Source organism: Arachis ipaensis, chromosome B05, assembly GCF_000816755.2.
Source record: "Arachis ipaensis cultivar K30076 chromosome B05, Araip1.1, whole genome shotgun sequence".
Taxonomy (NCBI): domain Eukaryota; kingdom Viridiplantae; phylum Streptophyta; class Magnoliopsida; order Fabales; family Fabaceae; genus Arachis; species Arachis ipaensis.
Window position 1 is genome coordinate 121,296,091 of NC_029789.2, and position 12,588 is coordinate 121,308,678.

Consider the following 12,588-nt stretch of genomic DNA (forward strand, 5'->3'; position numbering starts at 1 on the left):
GATAAAAAAGTTAACAAATTTTCAAAGATGGATATTGATCTCATATGCTTCTTTGACCTGGAAACTCTGTTAAAAGGTTTGGGCTATTTGGATTACAAGGCTATGTACTGGTTTGATCCTAAGGCTCCTGACTTGGAGAGGGGGCTACACCGTATAAAAGGAGATTTGGAGATTAATCATTTGCGTGAGAATAAATAGATGAACCAGGAGACTGATGAGTTTTATCTATCTTTCGATCACCCGATAATGGTTACTCTACTAGAGGACATCAGTTTGGACTTTGATGCTGATGCAGATGTTGAGGAGGAGTCTAGTGATAACGGGTATGAAACGATAGAGGATGAACCATATAGACCACCCCAGCAGGATTTGAGGATGAAGATAGTAACTCAGACTGTTTGATTGTGAAGAAAAATACTAGAAAAGTTGGCAAAAAAATAGAAGATGGTATAGGAAAGAAGATTTCACAGAGGAATATAGGTGCAATAAGGAAGGCTTCAATAGAGAATAAGACAAACACTAATGGAGCTACTAGTTTTGGATCAAAGTATGCAGGTCCAGACAATTCTAGGGCTGCTGATGCTGCTAGGCCTAACACTAGGACTCCAAATAATGCTGGACAAGGAATATGGAAGCAAGAAGGAAGGCATCAATAGAGAACAAGAAAGCTACAGTTGGGCCAAGCACAATTAAGCCAAGTATGGGTGTTCAAAAAACTGCCAAGACAAACACTAATGGGACTATTGGTTCTAGATTAGAGTATGCAGGTCCAAACAAGTCTAGGGCTGGTGTTGCTGCTAGGCCCAACACTAGAGCTCCAAATAATGATGGACAAAAAGGTCATGGGTCAACCTCATCTGGCCTAACTACAAATGGGCTAAACATTGTTAGAACATGGGCTGGGTTGCCAAATTCTAGGGCTGCCAGTGTTGCTGATTCTACCAACAACAGTGGTGAAAATAAGACTGAGAAAAATATTAAAGAAGAAGATCCAATTTTTGAGTATGAATCAGAGACATTTTTTACTTCGAAAAGCTCTGAAGATGAGAGAGATAGGTATGAATTCTCTCAATTTAATAAAGGTGTTGAATTTGGGGAGGTATACTTTGAGTTGGGAATGGATTTTGCCACAATTGAAAGTTTTAAGAATGCTCTTAAGGATCATGTAATTTTTTAGAGGAGAAAAATTAGGTATATAAAGAATGATCAAAGGAGGGTTAGATGCGATTTTGAACATGGGATGGAGAGGATTAAAAAGCCAAGAAATCTAAGGGGGTGGGGGCAATACATCTTCTACTGCAGCTACAAATGAGCAAAGTAATACTTCAGATGAGCATGAATGAAGCTGCTGTGACTGAAGAGATTGTGACAAATGAGGCTGCCAAAGTGGATGCTGGGGATGTGAATGCTGGAACTACGAATGTGGCTAGTAAGGGAACTGATAGTGCTAAAAAGAATCCTTGTCCATGGCTAATTCCATGCATAGTATTAAGACTTATACTCATCATCACACTTGTGCCAGAGAATTCAGAAGTAACATGGCAGATCAGAAGTGGGTGGCCAAGAAGCTAAAGAAGAGGTTCCGAACTCAGCCTCACATGACCCTGTGTGAGGCTTATGAGCACATCAAAATCGACTACAATGTTATGATTAATGGGAAGATGGTATATAAGGCCCTCAAAGAAGCAAGGGAGCATGTGATTGGTAACGAGAGAGCACAATACAACAAGCTAAGGGACTATTTGACAGAGATCCACAGGAGTAACCCAGGGAGCTCCACCATTCTCGATGTGACACCCATCCTTCAGTCTCCTCCACTGTTTAACAGGCTATACATCTCTCTAGATACATGTAAAAGGGGATTTAAAGCTGGGTGTAGAAAACTAATCGGTCTTGATGGTTGCTTCTTGAAGGGATACTTTGGGGGCCAGCTATTATCCACTGTAAGTCAAGATGCGAACAATAACTTCTATGTGATAGCATTAGCTATTGTTGACAGTGAAACGAAGGAGAGTTCGAAGTGGTTCCTCACCTTGTTACAAGAAGATCTTGGAGATCAATATATTCATAGGTGAAATTTCATCTCGAACCAACAAAAGGTATTCTTTTAACTTAGTTGTTTTCGGATCAATGTATAAGTTAATTTAGTTGTGATTATTTATCTTACTTTATGGTTATATACTAACCAAGGTTTTGAAAATCGGACCGGTCATTAAACCGTTTTTGTTATTGGTTCACTAATTTACTGGTTTAACCGGTTCAACCGTGGTTCAATCGGTTCAACTATGGTCCAATCGAAAAAACCGTTTTATAATAAAATAATAAATAAATTATAAATAAATACTCTAAAATATAATTATAAATAAAAGTATAAAACACTCTAAAGAATCATTGTCCAAAGTTTCTAATTTTGATGACAAACAACTAAATGCTATTAGAAAGCTTCTCTGGGATGCTTCTCCTTCTTCATTTACAGTCGAAAGCGAAGATAGCCTCGCTGAGTTGAAAGTTGCTTCCCTGCCTCCAACTAGATCAAATTGTAACCAAAATTCAGAATAAACAAGAAATAAAAATACATCAATTAAGATAAAGGCTTCAATTTTAGTTTTTGTCTATTTTTTATTTTGTGCTAGAAACTTGAAATTGTATTCCCCTACTTCTGGCTAAAGAAAACCATTCATTTTTAATTTAATTATAACTAGACCATGAGTTACTCCTAAAAACTAAAGCTTCAATAAACAAACTATATCATAACAGCTATGCAAATAAAAAGAGCAACTAATTATGAAAAAGAAAAAAGAACATGAATATATGATTACATGAAATGAAGTGAGGAAAGAATTAAACTGAACTATGTCTAGTAAACTCCTGAAATGTGTCTAGTAAACTCTTGGGTACCAAAAAAGACCAGTAGTTACATTCAAAGAATTAAAAGAGGAACACATGAAGAATTCAAAATAAGATCACATAGAAATATGCTTGGTTTAGTAACTTGTTCTTGCCATTCAGGTCTCAACTACCTCAATATTGAATCCTACCTCAATTTTCTTTAGATAATGTACAAATCATGCTTTTAAAAATCTTTTAATTCAATAATACATACTTGATACTTCTTCCACCATGTGGCTCCCTTTCTACCAACTTGGACACCAAGGAACCAAAAACATCAAAGCATTCTATTGCTAACCAATACTTCATCCTAGCCATAAATATTACTACAACACTACCTACAGCACAATAAATGCACCAAAGGTCAACAATTCAACAACAACATTAAAGTGTACGAGTAGAGACATATCTGAGGTATAAACTTGGATCATACCTGATCATGGAGGAGTGACAATAGTTTATCAGTATCACTCTCGGATAAGCCATTCTCAGGAGTAATCTGTAGCTTCGGACACTTGAAGGGATACCCAGGTAAGCATCTATAAAGAGAAAGACACAAAAAAGCCAATTTAATATCAATTCACCATAAAAAAAATTAAAAAATAAACAAAAATAATAACAAAAACTATCTTAAATCCTGTTGAATGTCAAACCATTAACATCTACATATGAATTGACAACAAAGGTGCAAAAACACGATAATGCAGTAATCAAATAATCAATTATCACAAGACCTTCAATAATCAACAAAATCACAACACACAAAACAGGAACATAGCAGAACCAGAGCTCGTCAGTAATCAAATAATCATTGAACAGGACATAAAAAAATGCAGAAGAAGTGAGCAGTGAACTGACCTTTGAAGTTTGGGGATCTGGGCTCCGGGGCTTGACGAACAGACGGAGGCAGTGGCTCGACGGACAAACGAACAGTAGCTGAGGCTAGGGTTTTAAACTTTTTCTTTGGTTGAGAGGACTTGAGGTTGAGTTGAGTTCTGGAGAGTGAAGAAGGAGAGAAGGGGGCAAGGGGATCTCAGCGCTACCGAAGCTTTGTTTTTTTTCTTTTTGTTAAAAATGAAACGGCGACGGGAGGACGGCGCGCAGGACGAAGACGATGGAGGATGGATGCCGAGGGAGGAAGAAAAGACCAAAGTGTGAACAGGGGATTGAGGACAAGACGAAGAGAGAAGCCTCGGACAACCACGGACGGCGGCAATGGTCACTCACTCCGTTCGGCGACTGTGGAGGCTAGCTAGGGTTTTCTTTCTTTGAATTGGGGAGAATGAAGGAAGGAAAGTTAGGAACGAAATGGGGAGGCACACAGCACAGAGCAACGTGTTCTTGTAAGTTGTAACTGAAACAGCGTCGTTTCTGAAAAACCGGACGGTTACTGGTTCGGTCTAACGGCCGGTTTTTGGCCGATTTGGTGGTTTGCTTCCGGTTTTATGATAAGCGGTTTTAAGTAAAGAACCAAACCGTTAATATTGCCGGTTCCTGGTCAGACCGGTTTAACCGGCCAGTCCGGTCCGGTTTTCAAAACCTTGATACTAACAAGCACTTGGTTGGAGAATGGGGGGCTTGATATTTTTCACATGGCTTTTACATTCATTTAAAAGTGAGCACAAATCTAATAACTGGTAGAGACATATGCTTCAAGAGATTCCATACAAAAATATTCAATATATGCATATCAAAAATACAATTATTAGAAACTTTGACTATATTCTTAAAACAAATATTCTTAAATGCTTTCTTCTTGTAAATTTAGAAGTTTAATACTTTGACTATATTAGAAACTAACAAAAAAACAATTATGTAGTTAATATCTTAGTCAGTGTATAAAATTCTTTAAATAACCATGTTTGCACTTCTTGCTCTGCACTATTTTTTAGTTAACATTATTAGTTCAATTTAGTTGTGATTATTTATCTTACTTGATGGTGATTAAGTTATAGTTCAGTTGATGATTATGTTATAATTGTTTTCATTTGATTGGACTGTTTTGAGATAGGTTGTATGAACGACTTATAGTGTATTTAATAATAGAACATTATGCATAGATGGTTTAAATAACAGAATATTATGGATGGATAAATGGTTTTAATATGAGAATTGATGATACATTTTGTTAGGACCAGATGTCTTCGAGGTGATTGTTCTAGTGATGTTATCAATATATTGCTTATTATTGCATGTTATTTCAAATTTAAGTTGTGTTTATTTACTTGCTCTTAGGGATTGTTGCCTGCATTAAAGGAGGTGATGCCACACGCTCATCACCAAAATTGTGTCAGACATATTTGAAAAAATTTTACAAATAGATACAAGGACAAACAAGTCAAGAATGTTGTGTGAAAATGTGCTAAATGCACCACTAATGCTGAATTCCAAGCAAGTATGAAGAAGTTGAAAGGATCAACAAAGATGCATGGAGTTACCTAGAAAAATTTGAGCCTGCTTGCTAGACCAAAGCTCACTTCAGTCATGGGCCATAGTGTGACAACCTCACCAATAACATGTGTGAGGTTTGGAATGCAAAAATAGTGAACTATCGGTCAAAACCAATTCTTACAATATGTGAAGAGCTTCGGTGCTATATCATACGACGGATGACCAAGTACAAACAAGTATTGGAGACACACATGGGAACTGAGATCGCACCTACTCAACAGAAAGGCTTGATGACATTATGAAGGATGCAATATTGACAGCCAGTTTAGGTTGGTGATGATGAAAGGAAAGTCTTCGAGGTTCAACAAGGCTCTAAGAAGCTTTCTGTCAACTTGTCTACAAACAAATGTACATGCAATGCTTGGCAATTAACCGGTATACTCACTAAACTATGTTAGTTAACTTACAGTTGTTAAATTACACTTGTATGTTGCTAAATACATTGTAATTATAGGTCTTCTTTTTGTTCATGCACTTGCTGCCATAGTTAGAAGGGGTGATAGACCTGAGACATATGTCCACCCACTACTTATGATTGGGGTAGCAATAGCAACGTACCAATATTGCATACAACCTATTAATTCCGAGAAATATTTGGAGAAGACAAATTATCTGAAACCAATTCTCCCAAAGCTAAAGAGGGCAATCGGCAGACCCGTCAAGAGAAGAAAAAAGTCATATGAGATTGAAACTAATAGAACTGACGACAACAAAGTTAAGAAGACATTTTGGGTTACTTGTAGCAAGTGTGGAGAGGTTGGCCATAATTACAAGACTTGCAAAGGACCTCCAGCAGCAACAACTAGAAGTCCAACTAATCCAAACAGAAGAAAGACAATGGCTAGTACAAATCCTAGAACATTAAACCAACCTGCAGAGGAGATGCATGTCTCACAATCAGCACCCCAGGTGCAGGTAAACCACCATAAATAATGTACTAATTGTTGATCGCGAGGACTAAATTGGGTTTTTAATGCTTTTATAGGGACTTAGTTGGATATTTCAAAAATCATTCAGGACTTATATGTCTTTTTTTAAATTCTACAAGGAGTAACTTGGAATTCTATTTGGCTAATTTTTTCATTATTTTAGAATGTGGTTGATCATTCTAATTCAACTCAGCCCACAGCTAATGTACCAGGTTCTATGTCTAGTATGGTGAGTAAAATTGGATGTAAAGGTCTGCAATTTGTGTTACTGCACTGTTAGGTTTAGGTTTGCTACCATAACTTTGTTTACTCTTTGCATATGCAATCTTCTTTATCATAGGGTGTAGCAAATTCTGGGGCAACAATTTCCCAAAGTGCAAGGGCCAAGCAGCCTATCATTAGACCACATTATCCTGTCCTAGTCCAGTCTAGCACTCCACCTCCTATTCCACTATCTAGACCAAGTCAAGACGTCTCGGCAGAAATAATTGCAACGACAAGTAAGGGCACTACATCAAGGATGTTCCAGTTTATTCCCAATCTTGGGTTCAAGTATCCGAGACAGAAGTGACTGAAGACAAATGATTATGCTTTTTGATATAATAGTTTGCTTTGTATTTTGGTAATGAGCTTTCAAGTTGATGGACCTAAACTTGGAATAATCTTAATTTAGGGATTGATGAGAGATTAGCGTGGATGAAACTTTTTTTGTGTATTATGTTTCGGCTCATGTATGGCGGAATTCTGACTTTAGTTTAAGTTGCTACTGTGACAGTTATGTTATTTTTATTAGGTTGAATCTATGACTTACATCCTATGTTTTGAAGTTGCTATTTGACATTAAAGCAATATATTTGCTGTTATAAGTAATGGTGCTATTGTTTGACTTTTCCATTATTCATTTCATGCTACGTATCAGTGAACTTATAAGTAATGGTGTTGTTTTTTTTCGTTATTCATTTGACTACATGACATGGAAATATGATTTTGTGTTTGGATTCACAAAGGTCATCAACCAAACAATTTTGGAAGAAAATTTTTAAGGTGATATATTGCATAAATTTTCTTCTTCTCACAAGCATTTATATCACAAAGAAAATCATATAAATTTGCATACAGTTTTCAGTGAACTCTTAAATACAAAGTAACATATAACTTACAAAATAGCTATTGTAACTAACAAAATCAACACTAACACTATAAAGAACATGATAACAAGTACTACATTCGTACATTTACTCTTGTCCTCAGCTTTTGGAATTACATTTTTCTGCATCTCTAACAAGTCAATTCTATTTTGTAACTCCATCAGTTTGTGTTCCAAATCAGCATCATTGGTATCGTACATGGGTGAAATATTAGCAACAATTTCACCACCACCCATGGAAACATTCTTCACCGAATCATCATTCTTCAACTTAATGTCAAAAATCTTGTCAACCCATGCAAAGAACTTGCAATGAGATAACTTTTCCTGCTCATCACACAAACACAACTCTTCAACACAATTCTTATAAAACGTAAATTATTCGAAATCCTACAATTGTTTACCTTATATAGTGGGCATCCAAAAAATAGTCTATCTGAATTTTCATGAGTCCTTAAAGTGGAGATTATTGCATACAAACCGCATAGGTATTTTGGGTGTTGTCCTTTGGGGATTTCAACTTTGCTTAGGCTGCTGATGTCACCATCTCCGATACTGCTGCAATTATGGCCACTGCCAAGTCTCCCACCATGGCGATTCGAAAACGACGAGCTTCGTTTACTTGGTGTCATTGCAGCTACTGATAAACTAGGGTTCCAAAAGCTTCAAAGAAGAAGACGTTTCTATTCGAATAGAAAGGGGTTGAGGTAGAAGAGAAGAAGCGCGACCTTGTGTCTCCCATAAAAACGCAACGTTTGGTGCCAAGCCCTAAACGGCGTCGTTTTCATGAGGTGGCTGGGGACTAATTTGTCCTTCTATGAAATGAATATGAAGTTTTTTGAAGTTGCAAATGGTGGGGCAGAAGCAGAGTTTGAAGTTGAAAGTGATTATGAAGATTGGAAAGAGAAACTAGGTTGGAGAAAGGGTAGTTTGGAAGCTGAAGTCAGAGTAGTTAAGATATTGCTTATTTTCATGTTTGTCCTAGTAATGATGCTTATGTTAGTGGTTGGAGAACTTTGTGTCAAATCAATGGAAAAGTAAAAAACTTGTAAAAGCATTGGTGATGTTATTTTGTTGGATCTTGTTAAGAGTATTGGTGAAATGTAATAAATGAGGTTGGGCATTTTTGAATATCCATTAACAATCATGCAACCAGCATTTTTTGACATTAGTTTAACAAATTTTTACACAATTCTAAAAACAAGTAAATAAAAATAAACACTTAATCACTTAAAAGATAAATTAAATCTAATCATACGTATTAAAATCGAAGCATTTGCATGTCCATATAAGCATGCTAACATAGTCTTCACAATAATACCAAACCTATTAATCAAGTCTTCATAATATCAAGCATAAGTTACCTGATTTTGGGCTATACCAAAATATGAACAAGGTTGTATAAAATACTTCAATATGTCTATAATGTATAAAGATTCTAATCCTTAGCCCTTTACAAAATACATAATTCAGCCCTTAATACACAACACAACTCAAACATCTTTGTCTTTCTTCCTCGGGTGTTTAAATCGGGAGTTGGCACAAAAGTCATTAAACTAGCAAGTTTCTTCGCAGTAGAAGAACTGGTGCCCTTGATTGTTTCAGCCGAAACCGGAATTGTTGCAACTGTAGCCGGTTGTGGTGAGGCTGTGGTTGTTGCTTTTCCTTTAACAACATGAATTTTTGGAGGCCTTGATCTTACTTTGTCCTGCATTTTATCATTATGAAAGATAAAGTCAATTCACTAATCATATTCACATTATGAAACATTATAATTTATAACAAAAGATAGATTACAAATAAAGTATCATACTTGGCTGGGAACAGATAAAGGTTGAGATTCTTATGTAATCGAAACCCCTTCCGATTGGCCAAAGATCATCTCAGTTGGTGTATTTGAAGTTGCTGCTGGTGGATTCGTAGGATCTTGAGCAACAGGATCAATCAGGGTTCCATTGGGTGCATGTTAAGCATTAGCATCAGCAGGGGTAGCAACTACTGCAAGTTGAAGTTGCATAAGCCTTGCTTGTTCAGCAGCTTCCTCTTGTTTTTTCACTTTGCATGTTCTTCTGTTGTGCCCAACTTCACCACAATACAGGCACCGTATTGGATTATACTTTCATTTCATTCGTATCTTTGAGCCAACAGGTTGCTCATCTTTGTCCTCTCTCCTGTTTATTGTGGGCCTACCCGGCTTGATCTTAACTGGAGGCGAAACCGGTGTTAGTGACCCTATTTTTTCCTATAGATCTTGTCCCTTTATTGGATTCACATTGAATCAGTATGGTCTTCTATACGCGTCCATTGTTAACCACTCATGGCAATACTCCTCAGGCCTCTTGTCATTCTTGTCTTGAATTGCAGCGATGGCATGCATGCAAGGCATACCTTTGCATAATAGGACAAAAGCACAATAACATAAAAATGTTCTTTCAGCACAAATTTATATATTTAAAAGAATTCACTAAAGAAACATAATTTACAAATAGTAAAGAAACAAGCTTAACAACATAATTTCATTCATATTTCATTCATAATCTTTATATATTTAAAAGAATTCACTAAAGAAACAGTACTACATATTTCATTCATAATATTTTAGGATCTTAAAATTGTATCTAGTCAACATAGTAAAAATCTTAATCAAACTAATTGAAATCAAAATACACAATGAGCCATTCATCATTCAAATGGTATCAAAATGAAATCTATGAACTAGTTAACTATTCAGTAGAACAAAAATATATGACGACTAGTTAAAAGATAAAAACGAATTCAATGGACATATACTATAAAGAGACTCAAGAGTTCACTGTTAAAATCCAGTATCATATAATATTGCATTCAATAGTAAATTGATCTTTAAATGAAGTAAGACCTAACACAAATCACAGATTTCCAATCTCGACGGGGACAAAGTGCATCAACAATATAATATAACAACATTAAATTATGCACAGATTCACAATAATATAATATAACAACATTAACTCACGAGCTTAACAACATAATATGACAACCTAAACTCACAAGCTATACCAACATTCTTTATACCTGTCAGCTGCCAGAATCTACAAGTGCAGGTGCGACTTCCCAAATACACCACCATATCCGTTGGCCAGCCTTGCACTTCATACAACACCTCATTTTCATCACCCGACCATTGAGGAAACCAATTTCTTGATAGCTTTGTCATTTCCTCTAGCCGGCTTTGTTGAACTGGAGTAAGAATTTCTTGATAGTGCAGCAACTTTTGCCTGTTCTCAATCATGCTCTTCATGATTATCCTCCTAACCTCTTAAGCCAGTGTCAAGATGGGCTTTGCCCTGTCATGCTTTATCTTCACATTGAATGACTCACACATGTTGTTGCATATTGTGTCCATCTTTGACTCCTCTCTGAAGTGTGCCTTTGTCTATGCTTCTTTTGGCCATTTATCACATTGGTTTTCTTCACTAGTTCTTTCTTTTTATCTCCAACAACATACTTCTTAAAAGGCTGAGATCTTGAGGGTTGGCTATGAGTCTTCAGTAGTTAGGACTGAGCTTTCAAGGGTTAGATAGAAGACTTTGATGACTGAGATGAGGATTTCAGGGGCTGGTTGTGAAAAACAAATTGTGTTTCAGGTTGTGATTTGGGCTGAGACATGAGCTGTGATTTGAGTTGTGATTTGGGCTGATACATGGACTGTGTTTTAGGCTGGGATTTTGGCTGTGGTGGTGTATTGTTGGGCCTAGACATAGGTTGTGGTTTGGGCTGGGATAGTGGCTGTGATTTGGGCCTTAAACAATATCTCCTACTCAATTGGGAAGTATTTGTGGCCTTGGGTTTACAGATGCTCTGGGTCTCTAATATAACTAACTCATCATCATCCTCACTCATACACTCCACCATGTGTGGCTCTAAGACTCTATTCACAAAATAAATGTTGATCAAATTGTGATTCCTTCTACAATCCTTCACTATTTCTAATAAATTAGCATCTACTTCTAACTTCCTCAACCTAACTTCAAGCAACATTTCGGGTACTTTTCAACAACAACCGTCATCCTCTGAATATCCTAACTCCTTATAATATCCCTTTACAAAGAAAACATCTAGCATATCCCCTTCAACTCCTGTTAACACCTTTGTATTGTCTGGTTCATAAATTTTTTATCCACTTTTGTCATTCTTAAACTTTCTACCATGATGGAAAACAAATGTCATTGGATGATTTTCCATCTACAAATTAAAAATAGCAACAGTGAATCATGAGAGTGCAATCTGTTTTTCATTATTTTTAATTTTTTGTACAATTTATTCATGTTTCAGCAACAAAGCTCCAATCACTATTTTAATCTAAAATGAACACCATTTCAGCAAACTATGCCTTTTACATTAACTAAACAAAACAAAAATTTTCATCTATCCATACACATTGCATTCAGCCATATCCAATCAGAGCATCTAGATTTGTTCAACATACAAAAGGTTTGAACAATTGCAAAACCTAGCAACAACTACCCCAGCACAAAAACCCTAACCCAAAATCAACCAACATTCAAAATCAACGAATATCATACCACACATTCAGACAAAAAAAGGAAAAAAATAGAGAGGAAATTCGCCACGCAAGAGAACTTATCTCTCACCGGAGACGGTGCCTACCAGCGCAGAAGACTGGTGGCCTTCAGATTGCGACGAGGAGGAGCGATCACAATGCGAACGGCGTCGCTGATTAGTGTTTCCATAGCTGATCAGAGCAGCTTTGTCTTCTCACTCTGTTTCGGTGACTCTTCGATGGTTTTCGGTAAAAAGAGAAAAGTGTAAGTGAAAGTGAAAGTGAGAAGGGGAATGAGAGAGTTACTTCAGTAATACGAATTCTTGCAACACAGCGTCGTTTTGAACCTACTTAGGTATCACTTAACGGTCCATGTGTACTGCTGTTAATGGAATCTGTGAACCCATAAACGGAAGGACAAACGTGATTGATGTCAAATCTTTTGAGAACTAATTTGATTAAAATTTTTTTTCGGGGACAAAATTGACGATCGTGCAATCTTTCGGGGACTAATTTGACCACTAACCCTTTAAAAAATATATCAATAATTTTAAACTTACCTATAATTTAAATGACCAAATAAGTTCTTATAATTAAAAATATATTTAGCAAACATTGTAAATTGCAAT

The 12,588-nt window shown here is 36.4% G+C and overlaps 1 long non-coding RNA gene across 1 annotated transcript; it reads right to left on the reverse strand.

Moving 5' to 3' along the window:
* LOC110262986 lies at window positions 2,813–4,175 on the reverse strand. Its single transcript, XR_002347998.1, has 3 exons — window positions 3,748–4,175; window positions 3,323–3,428; window positions 2,813–3,227 (listed from the first exon to the last, which is right to left on the reverse strand). It is a non-coding gene; the product is annotated as an uncharacterized LOC110262986 (long non-coding RNA).